Source organism: Tursiops truncatus, chromosome 13 (assembly GCF_011762595.2).
Source record: "Tursiops truncatus isolate mTurTru1 chromosome 13, mTurTru1.mat.Y, whole genome shotgun sequence".
NCBI classification, from domain to species: Eukaryota; Metazoa; Chordata; class Mammalia; order Artiodactyla; family Delphinidae; genus Tursiops; species Tursiops truncatus.
The window spans coordinates 57,603,537-57,624,053 of record NC_047046.1 but is presented as its reverse complement, the minus strand read 5'-3'; positions in this window follow the sequence as shown (position 1 = coordinate 57,624,053).

Here is a 20,517-nt window from a genome sequence, read left to right as displayed (position 1 = left end):
AGAAACTCAGTGGCTTAACACAACACAAACTTATAATTCTGGAGGTCAGAAATCTAAGAGAAGTTTGCAGGGCCACACTGCTTCTGGAGGCTCTAAAAGAGAACGGACTTCCTTGCCCATTCCAGCTTTTACAGGTCACCTGTATTCCTTGTCTCATGGTTCCTTTCTCCATCATCAAAGCCAGCAGCATGACATCTTCAACTCTTTGTCTCTCCCTTTCTATCTATCACCTCTGTTTCCATCGTTATATCTTCTGTGACTCTCTTTTGATTCTCTCTTATAAGGACCCTTGTGATTACATTGGGCCCACCTGGATAATCCAGGATAATCTTCTCATCTCAATATCCTTAACTTAATCACATCTGCAGAATCTCCTTTGCCACGGAAACTAACATATTCATGAGTTCCAAGGATCAGGATGTAAACATCATTGGGGGCATTTATTCAGTCTACCATAGACCACTTTTATCAAGCTTTTTTTATTTTTTCCAAACATTCTCAATTTCTCTTTCATCTACTACCTCATGCCTGACATGCACACAAACACACACACACACACACACACACACACACACACACACACGGTACATTTTTTATGTCTCTACAGAGTATATAAATATTCTGCTAAATATTATGCCAATTAACATTCTTGATCCTTTCCCCTCTGGATTTTAAACACTACTGATTTTTTTCTCTTTCTATCTCATTCTCTCTAATTTTATTCAATGTTCAAAAATGAATCAAGCACTTACATGGCCCCAGACACTATGTTCTAAAGATAGAGTGGTGAACAACACAGATGTGAATCCTGCTCAGGGAACTTTCATAGTGATAGGAAGAGTGAAATAAACCTGTAGACAAATATATAAACAAAATAATCAGAGATTTGTCTAAATGCAAGGAGTAAAATAGACAGGATATAGTGAAAGAGTAATGAAGAGATGAATGACAGGGTCATCACTACAGTTCTTTCTAAAGGGTAAAATTGAGACTGAGACCTGAAATGAAAAAACAAGGTAGACTAAAACCAAAACAGATTGAAGCACTGTGGATAAAGACTGTTCTAAATCATTTCCTACAATATCTGCAAGAGATACCAGTATTGTTTAGTGGCATGCATAATGATTTGGGACTTCGGAGGCACAGAGAAATAATAGAGTTAATAGAGAAATAGCCCTCAGTTTCCTCACCCTGAATGTTAGGCAGTTGAATAATAAAATCAAATATTCTATAAATGTTTGATAAATATATGTAAAATTTCATTTCACATAGTTTTAGATGCACTATGCTTTGGGGTACTGGAAGTCAAAGGCATTTGGCACTAATATAGTGCTTTATTTTGGTTGTATGTGTGTGTGTGTCTTTGTGTCTGATAAATGTTGATTCAGTAGAGTATTTCATTCCAGGAATTATCAAATAGGCCAATTGACTGAAAAATAATTACAAGTTTATTATGGCCATCTAAGTCCACATCATTATCATTTCTGAAATGAGGCTTCTGATTCCTTTGTGCTTCTAATAAAAGTGCAGGCACAGCCAAAGTTTATTGCTCTAATCAGACATGCTGTCCACAAGCTGTGTTCATCCTTTTGCCACCTCTCAACACTGGGAAATTGTCTAACACTGCTGACCCCAATATGGTTTGGATTCTATTCAATACCCATGAAACCATTATAGATCATTCTTATTTGATCATAACAAGGTAGATCAGCCCATTTTTATAATAGTCATAAGTAAAAATAAATAACCAGTTTTGCCTGAATGAAATAAAATCAATACTTCTCCTTTGCAATATGATTCTCAGGAAGAAAATCCACAAATTTGTCTCATTTCTAAAGGTCTAGAGGCAAATCACTCAGGGATATATGTGTGTGTGTATATATATATATATATATATATATATATTTTTTTTTTTTTTTTTTTTTTTTTTTTTCAGTACGCAGGCCTCTCACTGTTGTGGCCTCTCCCGTTGCGGAGCAAAAGCTCCGGACGCGCAGGCTCAGCGGCCATGGCTCACAAGCCCAGCTGCTCCACGGCATGTGAGATCTTCCCGGACTGGGGCACGAACCCAAGTCCCCTGCATCAGCTGGTGGACTCTCAATCACTGCGCCACCAGGGAAGCCCAGGATATATATTTTTTTCAAGTCTACATGAAATGGGCCAAAGCACGCTATCCAGATTTTGCAGAGGCCCAACAAGCTCTTAGTGGCTCAACTTTATGTAATTTTTACAGATGATTACAACGGATATATATCCTCGTGTCCCTTAGAACAACACAATCTAACTCTTTTTCTGTAACCAAGAATAACATAAAATGAGATTTCTCTTTCTGTCCACAATATGGAGATCGGGTGAGCAATCTGCTTATTCAATAAGGTATAATCACTGTTAATGTTCTGACACATGATAAATGCAGTCATAGGAGCATGGCTATAAAAGTCATTCCTGGTATTTCTTTTTCCTCTTAAAACCCCCAAGTTTATGGTGGTAGTTATTGGGAAAATGTATACACCTTTCTCTCACAGGTATTCACCAATTTTTCTGATTCCTTTATGAACTTCTAATTAAAGTGTTAGATAATATAACAAACATAAATATAATTGAGCACCTTACTTTCTTAAGGAATAGATAAGAAGTAAAAGCCATAAGCTTTGAGGAGTTAAAAACATATTTCTTTCACCAAATGATTTGACAAAAATAGAAATAAAGAAGATAAATACAATTTTAAGTATTTTCATGGTTTATACTTTTTTCAAAGAATTCAAAAAATGTGAGGAACTTTACACATTGCTTAAGCACCAAATAAAAAGGCATACGGCCAATAAAACATAGGATTTACTTTGTCAGGGCTTTTTACTTGTCTGTTTTTGTTTCTTGTTTGCTGATTATTAATATTATAGGAACAAATGTACAAAGGCAAGAGCATTTTTTAAAAATGTGTTATAAGATCATGGACTAGAGTTTATCTGTAACAGTTGAGGCTGTCTCTCTTATCTGATTAGTTCTTGCAAAACAACAGAACCACCAAGTTCCCAATTTTACCTACTAGAAAGCTAGCAATCCACTGTTTAGAAATACCTTAAGCATTTAAAAACTACTTAGATGGCATTAAATTAAATTACTTAGGTGTCATTAAGCACAACATCCATGAGACTTTTGAAACTTTTTTCTTTAGTGCTAAACATGCATGCAGCTATTTTTAAGAATAACTTCACATGTATAATTGTAGTAAGATGTACAATAGAGTCTGATTCTGAACTCTGCACTAAACATTAAGTCTTTAAGAGGAAGACACTCTTCCCCATGTTCCACTTCCACTACTAGATCCCATGGATATCAATGTTACCTCCTTGTGAGGCTGATATTTCCCTCATCTTCTTAAGTACCTGTTCATCAGTTCACACCTGCCTTGGGGTGAGGTAGAATATATGACTCTCTCATTTGCAACGTTAGGGAAAGGAAATATTGGAAGGAAGTACAGAGCACCCTTCCCTTGGTTATGGTAAAAGGACTGAATCGAAAGTTAGAATCCTGTGTTCTAATCCTGGCTCTCTCCTTAACTGTAATGATGCTGGCTAATTTATTAATTTATCTTTACCTCACCCTTTTTATATATAACACAAAGAGGTTGGACTAGATACTCTCCAAGCCTCTTTTCAGAATCTTTATGAATTCCCAATTTCAGTGCTCTTGACTAAAGTAGTTTCCTTCTCCCTTTCACATGTGGGTCATTTCATGTAAATAACCCAGAGCCACACAACCCTTCACTGCTTGCCAGCTGTGCTGACCTCCATTTTATACTGCTTATATCTGTATGATTGACTGGTTTGACTATTTGCAAGTCAGCCTCCTATCAACTCATCTTACCTTTGCCAGTTGGCAACAATCCAGTTGTTAAGACAACTGGAGTAACCTTGACTGTGATATGGCCACTCTGGTTCCACTTTGGCACAAAACCAGCCTGTTGTTTTGTGCCAAAGTGCTGCACAAAACAGCACTGCATCACTGCTCAGTGATGCAGATGAGCCTCATTCTTATAGTATTTAGCTCATAAATTTAACATTCTTAGACTTAGAGAAGATGATGGAGTACTACTGTCACTGAGAAGCTGCCCAGCCATTTCCTCTCATAAAGGTAAGCCCAAAGGCAGGGCAGAGTGGCACCACCAAAGTCTAAGAGATGGTCCATTCTGAAGGAGGACCACCTGAACATTGTTCCACCCATATAGAAGCAGATACAAATATCCTCTCCCAGAAAAGCCAAGTCAACAGAGGAAATAAAAAGATAGTGGGTTTGATACCTGAAAAGAATCATGAAAAATGGTGGGAAAATGCAATTAGATATTCAGTGTCTCAATGTTCATAATAAATTTCTACTTAACAAAAACAACAACAAAAATACATATTTCTTGGAGAAGGGTGAGGGGTCAAATTAACACCATTGAGTCAAGGTCAGAGTCAAGAAACAATTCATATTTATTGTAAAACTGATAGCTTTTTATGAAGCTATATAGTTTTAGACGTCCTTTTGCAGAAGTTGCCACTCCTGGTGGAAATAGTTTTTCTTATGAAATCAGTTGTAAGGATTGTTAATCTACCCATTCTGAGTACTACTGGACTGTAGACCATATTTTGAGAAACACTGTCACAAATAAATTGGACTTTTGGAACTGAAATAACAACTTTTAGATTGAATGTGTCAATGAAAAAATGTTGCCTGCCATATCAGTGAACAAAGTTTATTGCAGCCATCAAGCCATCACATTACAGCCAAACTAATAGTGAGCCCTGAGGGAACTCAGGATTAAAATAGAATGCCCACCATCAAGCAATCAGCCACTGCAGCCACCGCCAACAGTGCACCCTAGGAGAATTGGGATAGGAAAACAAAGGATACTGACCCCAGATAGCTGAGGTGAACATCAAAGGAATAATTTCGATGAACCCAGACTCTTGTTTCTTCCCATCATAGAAAAGTACTAAATTCATTAACTTGATATACTGGTTTTCTCTTTTTTTTTTTTTTTACATTTTATTGGAGTATAATTGCTTTACAATTGTGTGTTAGTTTCTGCTTTATAACAAAGTGACTCAGCTATACATATACATATATCCCCATATCCCCTCCCTCTTCTGTCTCCCTCCCATCCTCAGTATCCCACCTCTCTAGGTGGTCACAAAGCACTGAGCTGATCTCCCTGAGCTACGTGGCTGCTTCTCACTGGTATCTATTTTGCATTTGGTAGTACATATAAGTACATGTCACTCTCTCACTTCGGCCGAGCTTACCATTCCACCTCCCCATGTCCTCAAGTCCATTCTGTATGTCTGTGTCTTTATTCCTATCCTGCATATAGGTTCTTAGGAACCATTTTTATTTTAAATTCCATATATATGTGTTACCATATGGTATTTGTTTTTCTCTTTCTGACTTACTTCACTCTGTATGACAGACTACAGGTCCATCCACCTCACTAAAAACAACTCAATTTTGTTTCTTTTTATGGCTGAGTAATATTCCATTGTATATATTTGCCACATCTCCTTTATCCATTCATCTCTCAATGGACACTTAGGTTGCTTCCATGTCTTGGCTATCGTAAATAGAGCTGCAACGAACATTGTGGTACATGACTCTTTGAATTATGGTTTTCTCAGTGTATATGCCCAGTACTGTGATTGCTGGGTCATATGGTAGTTCTATTTTTAGAATTTTAAGGAACTTCCATACTGTCCTCGATGATAGCTGTAACAATTTACATTCCAACCAACTGTGCAAGAGGGTTTTTCTCCACACCCTCTCCAGCATTTATTGTTTGTAAATTTTTAATGATGGCCATTTTGACTGGTGTGAGGTGATACCTCATTGTAGTTTTGATTTGCATTTCCCTCATGATTAGTGATGCTGAGCATTCTTTCATGTGTTTGCTGAAAATCTGTATAACTTCTTTGGAGAAATGTCTATTTAGGTTTTCTGACCATTTTTGTATTGGGTTGTTTGTTTTTTTTGATATTGAGCTGCACAAGCTGCTTGTAAATTTTGGAATTAATCCTGTGTCAGTGGCTTAATTTGCAAAAATTTTCTCCCATTCTGAGGGCTGTCTTTTCATCTTATCATTTCATTTGCTGCACAAAATCTTCTAAGTTTTATTAGGTTCTATTTGTTTCTTTTGTTTTTATTTCCATTCCTCTAGGAAGTGGGTAAAAAAGATCTTGCTGTGATTTTTGTCATAGAGTGTTCTGCCTCTGTTTTCTCCTAAGAGTTTTATAGTGTCTGGCCTTACATTTAGGTTTTTAATCTATTTTGAGTTTATTTTTGTGTATGGTGTTAGGGAGTGTTCTAATTTCATTCTTTCAATGTAACTGTCCAGTTTTCCTAGCACCACTCATTGAAGAGCCTGTCTTTTCTCCATTGCATATTCTTGACTCCTTTATCAAAAATAAGGTGACCATATGTGCATGGGTTTATCTCTGGGCTTTCTACCCTGTTCCATTGATTTATATTTCTGTTTTTGTGGCAGTACCATACTGTCTTGATTACTGTAGCTGTGTAGTAGAGTCTGAAGTCAGGGACCCTGATTCCTCAAGCTCTGTTTTTCTTACTCAAGATTGCTTTGGCTATTCAGGGTCTTTGGGGTTCCATACAAATTGTGAATTTTTTTGTTCTTGTTCTGTGAAAAAAGCTATTGGTAGTTTGATAGGAATTGCACTGAATCTGGAGATTGCTTTGGGTAGTATAGTCATTTTCACAATGTTGATTCTTCCAATTGAAGAACATGGCATATCTCTCCATCTGTTTGTGTCATCTTTAATTTATTTCATCAGTGTCTTATAGTTTTCTCTATAGAGGTCTTTTGTTTCCTTAAGTAGGTTTATTCCTCAGTATTTTAATCTTTTTGTTGCAGTGGTAAATGGGAGTGTTTCCTTAATTTCTCTTTCAGATTTTTCATCAATAGTGTATAGAAATTGAAGAGATTTCTGTGCATTAATTTTGTATCCTGCTATTTTACCAAATTCATTGATTAGCTCTAGTAGTTTTCTGGTAGCATCTTTAGGATTCTCTATGTATAGTATCATGTCATCTGCAAACAGTGACAGCTTTACTTCTTCTTTTCCAATTTGGATTCCTTTTATTTCTTTTTCTTCTCTGATTGTTGTGGCTAAAACTTCCAAATCTATGTTGCATAATAGTGGTGAGAGTGGATAATTTTATCTTGTTCCTGATCTTAGTGGAAATGCTTTCAGTTTTTCACCATTGAGAATGATGTTGATTGTGGGTTTGTCATATATGACCTTTATTATGTTGAGGTAAGTTCCCTCTATGCCTACTTTCTGGAGGGTTTTTATCATAAATCGGTGTCGAATTTTGTCAAAAGCGTTTTCTGCATCTATTGAGATGATCATACGGCTTTTCTCCTTTACTTTGTTAATATGGTTTATCACATTGATTGATTTGCGTATATTGAAGAATCCTTGCATTCCTGGGATAAACCCCACTTGATCATGGTGTATGATCCTTTTAATGTGCTGTTGGATTCTGTTTGCTTGTATTTTGTTGAGGATTTTTGCATCTATGTTCATCGGTGATATTAGCATGTAGTTTTATTTCTTTGTGACATCTTTGTCTGGTTCTGGTATCAGGGTGATGGTGGCCTCGTAGAATGAGGTTGGGAGTGTTCCTCCCTCTGGTATATTTTGGAAGAGTTTGAGAAAGATAGGTGTTAGCTGTTCTCCAATTGTTTGATAGAATTGCCTGTGATGTCATCTGGTCCTGGGCTTTTGTTTGCTGGAAGATTTTTAATCACAGTCTCAATTTCAGTGCTTTTATTGGTCTTTTTATATTTTCTACTTCTTACTTGTTCAGTCTTGGAAGGCTGTGATTTTCAAAGTATTTGTCCATTTTATCCAGGTTGTCCATTTTATTGGCATATAGGTGCTTATAGTAATCTCTCATGATCCTTTGTATTTCTGCAGTGTCAGTTACTTCTTTTTCATTTCTAATTCCATTAAGTTGAGTCTTCTCTCTTTTTTTCTTGATGAGTCTGGCTAATGGTTTATGAATTTTGTTTGTCTTCTCAAAGAACCAGGTTTTAGTTTTACTGATCTTTGCTATCGTTTCCTTCGTTTCTTTTTCATTTATTTCTAATCTGATCTTTATGATTTCTTTCCTTCTGCTAACTTTGGGTTTTTTGTTTTTTTGTTTTTCTTTCTCTAATTGCTTTAGCTGTAAGGATAGTTTGTTTATTTGAGATGTTTCTTGTTTCTTGAGGTAGGATTTTTTGCTATAAACTTCCCTCTTAGAACTGCTTTCGATGCATCCAATAGGTTTTGGGTGGGCGTGTTTTCATTGTCATTTGTTTCTAGGTATTTTTTGATTTCCTCTTTGATTTCTTCAGTGATTTCTTGGTTATTAAGAAGTATACTGTTTAGCCTCCATGTGTTTGTATTTTTTACAGATTTTTTCCTCTAACTGATATCTAGTTTCATAACGTTGTGGTCGGAAATGCTACTTGATATGATTTCAATCTTCTTGAATTTACCAAGGCTTGATTTGTAACCCAATATATGATCTATCATAGATAATGTTCCATGAGAACTTGAGAAGAGAGGGTATTCTATTGTTTTTGGATGGAATGTCCTATAAATATCATAAGTCCATCTTGTTTAATGTATCATTTAAAGATTGTGTTTCCTGGGCTTCCCTAGTGTCACAGTGGTTGAGAGTCTGCCTGCCAATGCGGGGGACATGGGTTCGTGCCCCGGTCTGGGAAGATCCCACATGCTGTGGAGTGGCTGGGCCCATGAGCCATGGCCACTGAGCCTGCATGTCTGGAGCCTGTGCTCTGCAATGAGAGAGGCCACAACAGTGAGAGGCCTGTGTACCACAAAAAAAAAAAAATATATTGCGTTTATTTATTTTCATTTTTGATGATCTGTCCATTGGTGATAGTGGGGTGTTGAAGTCCCCTAATATGATTTTGTTACTCTCGATTTCCCCTTTTATGGCTGTTAGCATTTGCCTTATGTATTGAGGTGCTCCTACGTTGGGTGCATAAATATTTACAATCATTATATCTTCTTCTTGGATTGATCCCTTGATCATTATGTAGTGTCCTTTTTTGTCTCTTGTAATAGTCTTTATTTTTATTTTAAAGTCTATTTTGTCTGATATAAGAATTGCTACTCCAGCTTTCTTTTGATTTCCATTTGCATAGAATATCTTTTTCCATCCCCTCACTTTCAGTATATATGTTTCCCTGGGTCTGAAGTGGATCTCTCATAGACAGGATATTTATGGGTCTTGTTTTTCTATCCATTCAACCAGTCTGTGTTTTTTGGTTAGACCATTTAGTCCATTTACATTTAAGGTAATTATCGATATGTATGTTCCTATTACCATTTTCTTAACTGTTTGGGTTTGTTATTTTGGTCTTTTCCTTCTCTTGTGTTTCCTGCCTAGAGAATTTCCTTTTGCATTTGTTGTAAATCTGGTTAGGTCATGCTGAATTCTCTTAGCTTTTGCTTGTCTCTAAATGTATTAATTTCTCTGTTGAATCTGAATGAGATCCTTGCTGATTACAGTAACCTTGGTTGTATGTTTTCCCCTTTCATCACTTTAAATATGTCCTGCCACTCCCTTCTGACTTGCAGAGTTTCTGCTGAAAGATCAGCTGTTAACCTCTGGGGATTCCCTTATATGTTATTTGTTGTTTATCCCTTGCTGCTTTTAATATTTTTTCTCTGTATTTAATTTGTGATTTTTTGATTAATATGTATCTTGGCATGTTTCTCCTTGGATTTATCCTGTATGGGACTCTCTGCACTTCCTGCAATTATTTGACTATTTCCTTTTCCATGTTAGGGACATTTTCAACTATAATCTCTTCAAGTATTTTCTCAGTCCCTTTCTTTTTCTATTCTTCTTCTGGGACCCCTATAATTCGAATGTTGGTGAGTCTAATGTTGTCCCAGAGGTCTCTAAGACTGTCCTCAATTCTTTTCATTCTTTTTTTCTTTATTCTGCTCTGCAGTAGTTATTTCCACAATTATATTCGTGGTCATTTATCTGTTCTTCTGCCTCAGTTATTCTGCTATCAATCCCTTCTAGAGAATTTTTAATTTCATTTATTGTGTTTTTCATCATTGTTTGTTCTTTAGTTCTTCTAGTTCCTTGTTAAACTTTTCTTTTTTTCTCCATTCTATTTCCAAGATTTTATATCATCTTTACTATCATTACTTTGAATTCTTTTTCAGATTGACTGCCTCTTCCCTCTTCATTTGGTCTGGTGGGTTTTTAACTTGCTCCTTCATCCGCTGTGTGTTTCTCTGTCTTCTTATTTTGTTTAACTTACTGTGTTTGGGGTCTCCTTTTTGCAGTCTGCAGGTTCATAGTTCCCGTTGTTTTTGGTGTCTGCCCCCAGTGGCTAAGGTTGGTTTAGTGGGTTGAGTAGACTTCCAGGTGGAGGGGACTAGTGATGGTGTTCTGGTGGATGTGGCTGGATCTTGTCTTTCTGGTGGACAGGACTGTGTCCAGTCGTATGTTTTGGGGTGTCTGTGACCTTATTATGATTTTAGGCAGACTCTCTGCTAATGGATGGGGTTGTGTTCTTGTCCTGCTATTTGTTTGGCACAGGGTGTCCAGCACAGTAACTTGCTGGTTGTTGAGTGGAGCTTGGTCTTAGCATTGAGATAGAGATCTCTGAGAGAGTTTTCACCATTTGATAATACATGGAGCCAGGAGATCTCTTGTGGACCAATGTCTTGAACTCGGCTCTCCCACCTTTGAGGCACAGGCCTGACACCCAGCCAGAGCACCAATACCCTGTCAGCCAGCTTCCCTGTCAGAAGATAAGGGAGAAAAAAGAAAGAAAGAATAAAATAAAATAAAATAAAAAAGTAAAGAATAAAGCATAATTATTAAAAATAAAACAAAAAGTAATATAAAAAGAAAGAAAGAAGAGAGAAACCAAACTAAAAAAGAAATCCACAATGATAACAAGTGCTAAAAACTATACTATAAAAATAAATAAATAAATAAATAAAATAAAATGTACAGACAGAACCCTAGGACAAATGGTAAAAACAAAGTGTACAGACAAAATCACACAAAGAAGCATACACATACACACTCATAAAAAGAGAAAAAGTAAAAAAAAAATACATATATCTATATGTAAAAAGAAGGAGGAAAAGAGCAACCAAATAAATAAATAAATCTACCAATTATAATAAATTCTAAACTAAGATAAACATAAAACTGAAACAAATTAGTTGCAGAAACAAACCCCAAGTCTACTGTTGCTGCCGAAGTCTACCACCTCAATTTTGGGATGATTCATTGTCTATTCAGGTATTCCAGAGTTGCTGGGTACATCAAGTTGATTGTGGAGATTTAATCCGCTGTTCCTGAGGCTGCTTGGAGAAATTTCCCTTTCTCTTCTTTGTTTGCACAGCTTCTGCGGTTGAGCTTTGGATCTGGCCCCACCTCTGTGTGTAGGTCACCTGAGGGCATCTGTTCTTCTCTCAGAGAGGATGGGGTTAAACCAGCAGCTGATTAGTGTGCTCTGGCTCACTCAGGCCCGGGGAGGGAGGGGTACGGAATGCGGGGCTAGCCTGCAGCAGCAGAGGCGGGCTTGATGTTGCAATAGCCTGAGGCATGCCGTGTGTTCTCCCAGGGAAGTTGTTCCTGGATCACTGGACCCTGGCAGGCTGCACAGTCTCCTGGGAGGGGAGGTGTGGATAGTGACCTGTGATTGCACACAGGCTTCTTGGTGGCTGCAGCAGTAGCTTTAGCATTTCATGCCTGTCTCTGGTGTCCAGGCTGATAGCCGCGGCTTGCGCCCATCTCTGGGGCTTGTTTAGGCGGTGCTCTGAATCCCCTCTCCTCGCGCACCCAGAAACTATTTTCTCTTGCCTCTTAGCCAGGTCCAGACTTTTTCTTGGACTCCCTCCCGGCTATCTGTGGTGCACTGGCCCCCTTCAGGCTGTGTTCATGCAGCCAGCCCCATTTCTCTCCCTGGGATCTGACCTCCAAAGCCTGAGCCTCCGCTCCCAGTCCCTACCCACTCCGGCAGCTGAGCAGACAAGCCTCTCAGGCTGGTGAGTGCTTGGTCAGCACCAATCTTCTGTGCGGGAATCTCTCTGCTTTGCCCTCTGCACCACTATTGTTGTGCTCTTTTCCATGGCTCTGAATCTTCCCCCTCTACCCCGTCTCTGCCATTGAGGGGGCTTCCTAGTGTGTGGAATCTTTTCTCCTTCACAGCTCCCTCCCAGAGGTACAAGTCCCATCCCTATTCTTTTGTCTCTGTTTTTTCTTTTGCCCTACCCAAGTACGTGGGGGAGTTTCTTGCCTTTTGGGAAGTCTGAGGTCTTCTACCAGTGTTCATTAAGTGTTCTGTAGTAGTTGTTCCACATGCAGATATATTTCTGATGTATTTGTGGGGAGGAAGGTGATCGCCACGTCTTACTCCTCTGCCATCTTGAAGGTCTCTGATTTTCTTTAATTAACAGTATTCATTTAAATTTTTGATTGCCTGGTCTTTGTTGAAAAAATTCCTGTATATCCTGCCTGCTCCTTTCCCTCTTTGGAGCAGTTTCTCAGAGCTATCTGAGAGCATGCTTCCCAGGTTTAAATCCTCAGTTTTGTCTGCCAAGTAAAATATAGTTCTCAACTTTTAGGCTGCGCTGTTTTTTATTCAGTCAGCAAATGTTACCTGAAAAAAGACTATACCACTTTGCAGAAGTCACCTTATTGCATTTCCCTCATTCCCTACCCAAGGTATAGCAATCCTAAACATTGATATTTAACTGTTTTCTAACTTCTTTGTTGGCTACACTTTGATTTGTATTAGTGCATTTGACTCTAACAACAACCCTACTCTCATGAAAATTGAACAACATCTCAGGACTACACAACCATCAAGGGATGGCCCTGATTCCTTGCAATCCTGATTCCAAGCCTTGTACCTTTTCTATTGCACACAGAAGTACAACAGAAACAACTCACAGAGCTGCTTTGGGCAATCAGGTTCAATTTTAGAGTTTGGAACACATGAGTCAGGAATGCAAGAAAATGGAACACAGAGGGCACTCAGAGGTAAGAGTTCCAACTCCACGTGGCAGGTGAGATGAGTAGAATGATATGCAGCAAGCACAGAGTTTCTTTCATCAAACAATAGTTCTTAAGACTTTTTTGACTCTGACATGAATATTTTCATTAGTCCTTTAAGTGATTTTCATTCTTTGTGGAGCATATAGCTTTAGAGAATTATGGAGCACCCTTCCCCTGCTAAATTACTTTTTCCCAAAATGATGACTGGGGACCTCTGCCACTTACCTGCCTTGCTAGTAATAAACTAACAAAGCATGTTTGTGGACTTAGGTTTCAGTATTTAATCAAATACTCAAAACAGTATTTATCACTCTTTAAAATTAAATTAAAAAAATATATTTGTTCTCTATAGCCATTGTGTGAATGGGCATCAATGAAACCTACAATGTTTGAGTTAGCACTCTATTTTGGAAACAAGCTACTTAAAACTAAAGTATGTACATAGTCTATGTTAGGCCCCTGAAAGCCATATTGTAGAATCTGGTTACAGCTTGAAATATGTTACCTGAAACCCCAGCCTCATTCATTTCAGAAGAAATAGAGTGACAAGCAATTGGAGCTGACCAAAATAAAGTACTATGTACATTCAGTGAAGCTCACATTTTAAAAAGAAGAAAAGCAAAAGCAAAACAAAACAAAAATCTATTCTCACCAAGTGAAAGCAAACTCAAGTCTAAATGGATATATTACTCCTTACTTTGGAAGAGTAGATACAATTTAAAATACAGCCAAGATTTCATTGAACATATTGAACACTTGTTCAATCAGACTTTGATGATGGAAGCATCTTGTTTTATTCACATAGATTTTGCTGTAGATTTTGCGAGTTGAATTTGTGCTTTTCATTTCTAGACATCAGAAATAAAACTAAGAGGTGTGCATTGTTGCAGTAGATGTTCAGTGTGATGTGGGTCACACAAAGTCATACTTCCAAATACTTTAGACACCTGGAGAATTCACTATGCTTCATGCATCATATGTTTCCCTGGTATAGCTAAACATTTTATCAAGAATCTAAACACTGATATTATGATATGACAAATTGTTGCTACAAGGATATTTTCCCCCCTTAACTCACACATATAGCTTTTTCTAAGAGCGTCCATACATCACAAAGCACTCATTGAGAGATTCTAATGTGTCCATCAAAAATTGCTCTTTTAACTCATGAGGAAAATATCTTGAGTGGCTGCTTTTGGAATTAACTTGACTAGCTTTTTGGCATTGTGAAAATACAGCCTTAATATGAATAGGGATTGGCTACAAATCCTAGAAAATAGACTTGTCAACTGACAAAGGATTTTACACTGTCTATGGTCTATTTCTGATGCTCTGGAGAGTTCAATTTGGTGGAAAGATGCAAATAACTAGATTTTATACTTTGATATCTAAAATCTGGAGTTCCACAGAAATGCACCAGGAGTTTCATTAAATTTTTATTTAAATTGCAATTAACATATATTTGAACATTTTTAAATGGTAGCAAAAATAAACACTGTTTTGTTCTCATGAAAATTTATTCTTCCAAATATCACCTATTCTATTCTGACCCTTTCTTCTTTCCTGGAAGAACAATATCCAAACCTTTAAGCTCTTAATCAAATCTCCAAGTCCTTCTGGGGCTGGGCAGGTAATACGTATGGCTGAAGTGAGCAGGACATGGATGCATACTTATACATTGGGGAGTGGAGGGATGGGAGGAGGAAGCAGACAGCATTCACCCTTACCCACTATTGTGCTTACCTCTGGCCTGACTTGTTATCTTTCATCTTGGGAGAAGAGAGTAATTTTGTTGTTTCCATAGCCTATGCAGAAGAAAAGATTTCCATGTTTCTTAAAGTTTAGACCCATACACTGGGGTTGTTGGATGAGGTATTGGAGGAGTTAGCTGGGAAAAGATATTACCTCTCCACAATGAGGATGAGTGGATGGGGGCTTTCTGAAAAGGTGAGCTCCTTATTCTCTCAGCTCACTAATCTTGCTGCAGACACTGAAGTGAGTGTTAAAGCCTGGGACATAAGAATGGTGTTCAAACCAGCAAACAGTATGGCTTGTTCAGAATAATGAATACACAATCTAGGGACTTCTAACTCCCCAGTCAATGATCCATTCATTCAACAAAAGCATTAAGTGTCTTTTTTGTGCTTAGTTCTGTATTACATGTTGGGGGCACAAAAACTCTTAAGTCAGGAGGAACTCAAAGGAAATTTTTGTTTGTTTGTTTGTTTTTTTCACTTGGGAATTTAAAAAAAAAAGAAAAAGATGAGGAGGCTGGTTAAATAAAATAAATGTTATTTGAAGCTCCAAAAAGAACCTAGTGTTATCCAGTTGGCCAGGGATGAGGGAGGGGAGTCTGTTTTAGTCACAGAGAGCACTGGGAACAAAAGTAAGAAGGCAGGAAACAGGACAGCATGATGGTAGCAGATACAAGCAGTGAAAATGGCCAGAGAGAGAGGAGTATTGTGAGGGGCAGAGGTAGAAGGGGAGTGAAAAATAAAATTAGGGAGGTGGAGAGAAAATCAGGACTCTCTGGATGGATGTTGTGTGTTCAACCTTGTCCTACAGTCCGGAAGATGTCTTAAGATTTTGAAGTGTTTTGATTAAAGGGAATGTGAGGGTTGGTTTGTTTGTAAAAATACATTACTATCCTTACTATTTTATTTTACACATTGGAATCTGACATTCAGAATTATGGAAACTTGCCAGTAGTAACATGCTTACTAAGCAAAAATGTCACTCAAACCCAGGACAATCTGACTCCAAACTCAGTGCTCTCTCTTCTAGAAGACAAAACCTTTACAAAACTGCACAATGGCACTTTGATTTGAATATCCACAAGTGCTCACAGATGTCCCTGAAAACTCTAACAATCAAAAAGGGAAACAAAATCCATAATGCAGAGTTTTAAAATGTCATTTAGTTTGGATGACATGGATCCAATTATGTCTAAATTCTACTTTCATCTGGCTAACATGTGCAGAGCCAGGAGCCTCTCAATTTGACCTATCTGAGCACTTTTAGTGAAGAGCATCTGTGCCTGTCTGACCTAGCCAGAGCCTATACTGAAACCCTACAATACCACACCAGAGGTCACACATGACCTATCACTGCCACAATTGGAGGCAGGAGGAATTCTGTTCTCAGAGATTTTCCCATCTAATTGAGCAAAGCCAACTGCTTTAGGTCAAACTATTAAAAATAATATGATCATCCAAAACAGGGGGATAAGGAAGAAGATTACCTTCTTATTACATTTTGCCTAAATATTTCAAGTTTAGTTGTCTTTTTCTCCCCCACATCATGTTTTAATGATACAAGGAGTGAAAACACCTTCACTGGAGGTCTGTTCATCAGTGTTCTCCTCATAGATCAAAAATAAAATAACTCTTAAATTTCCACTTCTCTTCATTCTCCAATATATTTCAATGTCAGTCTCATAGTGATCCACTCTTAGATGTCATCTGCTTTTGTGAAGTTGACCAATTATATTATTATAGTACAGTTAGCCTTGAACAATTTGGAGGCTAAGGGTGCCCACCCTCCTCTCAGTCAAAAATCCGTGTATAAGTTATAGTCATCTTCCATATATACACAGTTCCTCTGGATCCAACCAACTATGGATAATGTAGTATTATAGTATTTACTATTTAAAAAATCTGCATGTGAGTGAACCTGCACAGTTTAAGCCCATGTATTTCAAGGGTCAACTGCATAAGTTTTCCTTGGCTGGTCTCAGATTTCCTACTTATGAACTGACAATTTAAGAGAAGAGGACATATGTTCCCAGAGTTTTATCTCTATTTCTTCTGGTTATGTAGATAAAACCAAATGTCCCTGAGTTTCCCAGCCTTCAGGAGACCATCGTCCCTTTAACATCCAGTAACTATCATTAAGTCTCTGGCACTGATTTTTTATAGGCAGCTCTATCCCCAGGTTGTAAGGAATAGGAGTCCTAACAGATCAACATTATAGAATCTCAGTAGTATCAACAAATAACATCTGTAAGACAAACATGAGTCCAAATATCAATACATGCTCAAAATACATTCTGAATTATTCAATTCTCTATTTCCATTTATGGATATACATTGCTTATTGCCTTGCTCATCTTTCCAGCAGAGACAATCAGCTTTCTTCCTCAATTGATATTTTCTCCTAGAATATGACGTCAGTACAATAAAAGTCTGTGATAGACTGAATAATGGCCCCAGAGATACGCCCACCCCCCCACCAAAGATATCCTAATTCCTTGAACGTGTATGTGTTACTTTATACAGCAAAAGTGACTTTGCAGATGTGAGTAAATTAAGGATTTTGAGATCAGGAGATTATCTTGAACCACAAGTATTCTAAGAGGAAGATAAGATTTGATGCTGAAAAAGAAGGCAATGTAAGCACTGAAGCCAAATACTATGCTGCTAGCTTTATAAACAGAAAAAAGGCACCATGAGTCAAGCAGTGCCATTGCCATTCTACACGCTGAAAAAGGGGAAGAGAACAATTCTCCCCTACAGCCTCTGGAAGGAGCACAGCTCTGCTGACACATTGATTTTGGCCCATTGTAACTAATTTTGTATTACTGATCTTTAAACTGATCTTTAAATAAGAGAATAGGTGTGTGCTATTTTAAGTCACCAACCTTATGGTAATTAGTTACAAGAGCAATATAAAAATAATACAAAGTCTAAATAATTAGGAAATTTGATCTATTAGGGAGCAAATAATTACTTCTAATATCAGAAAACTAAACAGATAATGCTTTCGATGGTTGATTCTTTGTGGGTTACCTACATCACTCTCAACCTCCATCAGGCTCAGTTAACCTTCTATTCTTGTCAGTCACCTAGTTTGTAATGGCACTTCTATTCTGCATATCTACATTCTACATGCATTTCAAGTATATAAGTTTCCTCCTTCAATAGGAATACTGCAAGTCTTGGGCCCTCCATACTTGAAGGAAGATATCGTGCTTTGCTTTTGATTTGTTTCCCTCAGAATGCCTACTGCGGATTGCTGCATATGAGGGTGTTTAATAAATATTTGTTGAGTCACTCAATGATTGATTGATTAACTATTCTAAAGAAGCATTGGACCGAACTAACCATGACGTGGTTAAAATAAATGAATTAGTCCTCATTTACAGTGAGGAAGAAGGCCTTGTTTAGCCAACTTTAGGAGCAATCAAAAGAGTAATCAGTGCCAAAAAGGCAGGCAGGCATACACACACACACAGCCTCCAAATTCAGTGATGTGGAATCAGAACCTTTTGGGGAGTGGTCCTCAGGGGTGGTTTTGAAGAATGAGAGTGAAATAACTGTGACCATTGATGACAGAGAGCCGCTCAGCAATAGTTCTCCTAGCCAAACCAGTTATGTTTGGAGAGTCAATTATGCTTGAACAGTAAGCTAAATCAACAGAAACTTAGAAAAATTTTTCACATGAAGAATATAACAAAACATCTCAGTTAAAAGAGAGCATTTTTCTTAGAATCAAGAGAAATTACTCTTTCAAAAAACTTACACAGTAAGCAAAACAAGTCATATCCCTATTCAATTTCAGTCCATCATGACTATATGACCATTGCCAGCAGACAAAAATCCAATCTTTAGTTTGATTCCAAGCTTTGTTCTTCTTTGACTTCCTACCTTGTATGATATTTTGAGTTTTTAGTTCTAGCTGATGGACAACTCAAGCTCACAATCATCCCCTTTGTTTTGTCTCTCCTTCTTCTCTTTTTGTCACAGAATGTGTCTTCTCCCAGCTCAACTCCTTTTGAGTTGATTTAACTGTAAATATTGTAAAGGGATCAAAATTTACAAAATATTAAACCGATGGCCAAATTTCTAATTTAATTTTTTGTTAAAGCTCATCTCTTTCATCCCCATTCTCAACTAAAGTTATCTCAGGCTCTTATGATTCATAGCCTATTGGGGTGTGTGTGTGTGTAATTATTTAGCTTTTTGAGATTTTCCTCATTCCATCCTTCTCTGCCTTCTAAGAAAGAATAAGGCCATCTCCTGACAAGCGGAAACTTTCATAGCTCAGGAGTTGGAGAAGAGCTGTATGATCCTGGCATCTCCTTCAGGTTCTTGCTGTGTTCGTGGTGGTACCATCTGGTCACCTCATCCATATTACACTGAACTGATTTCAGTGAGATTTGCCTGGTCCTACCTGGTCTTTGAGACATGATACTGGATGCTGCTGAAGTCAATGCCATTCCTTCCTTCCTGACTTGATAATTGACTCAGCATATAGCCTTGTACATACCTGAATTACTAAATATGGATAATGTATGCAACCTCCCATTCCTGTGCCTGAGAAATTAAAAATCAGACATGACATCTGAATCTTCCCAAACCATCAGAATTTTCTGTTCCTCATACTCACTCACGTTTGCCTCTGACCTCTTGCCTATCACTATTCTCTCCTGGTACCACCTCCCACTGACAAGAAAGATTTACCTTCCCCTGTATGAAACAAACTCTCCTTTTTTATGATATACTCTTTTGCTTTTCCTATACATTGGCTACAGTATGGTCAAGCCTGCAAATAGTTATTCTTTTCTTCACTCTATTTTATTTATTTCTGCTCTATTCTTTATTATTTCCTGTTTTCTGGTAACTTTAGGCTTTGTTTATTCTTCTTTGTTATATAAGTTCCTTGAGTTACATTGTTTGAAATCTTTCTACATTTTTAAAATTGAAGTATATTTCATTTATAATATTATATTAGTTTCAGATGGACAGCATAGTCATACAGTATTTTTAAAGATTATACTCCATTAAAAGTTAGTAAAAGATAATGGCTATTATTCCCTGTGCTGTACAATATATCCTTATTGTTTATCTATTTTATACATAGTAGTTTGTGTCTCTTAATCCCATACCCCTGACAAGCCCCTACCCCTTTGCTCTGCCCTCTGGTAGCCACAAGTTTGTTTCCTATATCTGTGATTCTGCTATTGTTTTGCTATATACATTCATTTGTATTATTTTTTAGATTCCACATATAAGTCATATCATACAGTATTTGTTGTTCTCTGACTTATTTCACTAAGCATAATATTCTCTTCATCCATCCATGCTGCTGCAAGCAGCAATATTTAATTCTTTTTTATGGCTGAGTAATATTTCTCTCTCTCTCTCCCTATACACACACACATACACACACACACACACACACACACACACACACACACACCCCATAGCTTCTTTATACATTCGTCTGTTGTTGGACACTTGTGTTGCTTCCATAACTTGACTATTGTAAATAATGCTGCTATGAATATTGGGGTACATGTATCTTTTTGAATTAATATTTTCATTTTTTCCTGGTTATGTACCCAGGAGTGGAATTGCTGGATCATAGGGTAGTTCTATATTTAGTTCTTTGAGGTACCTCCATACT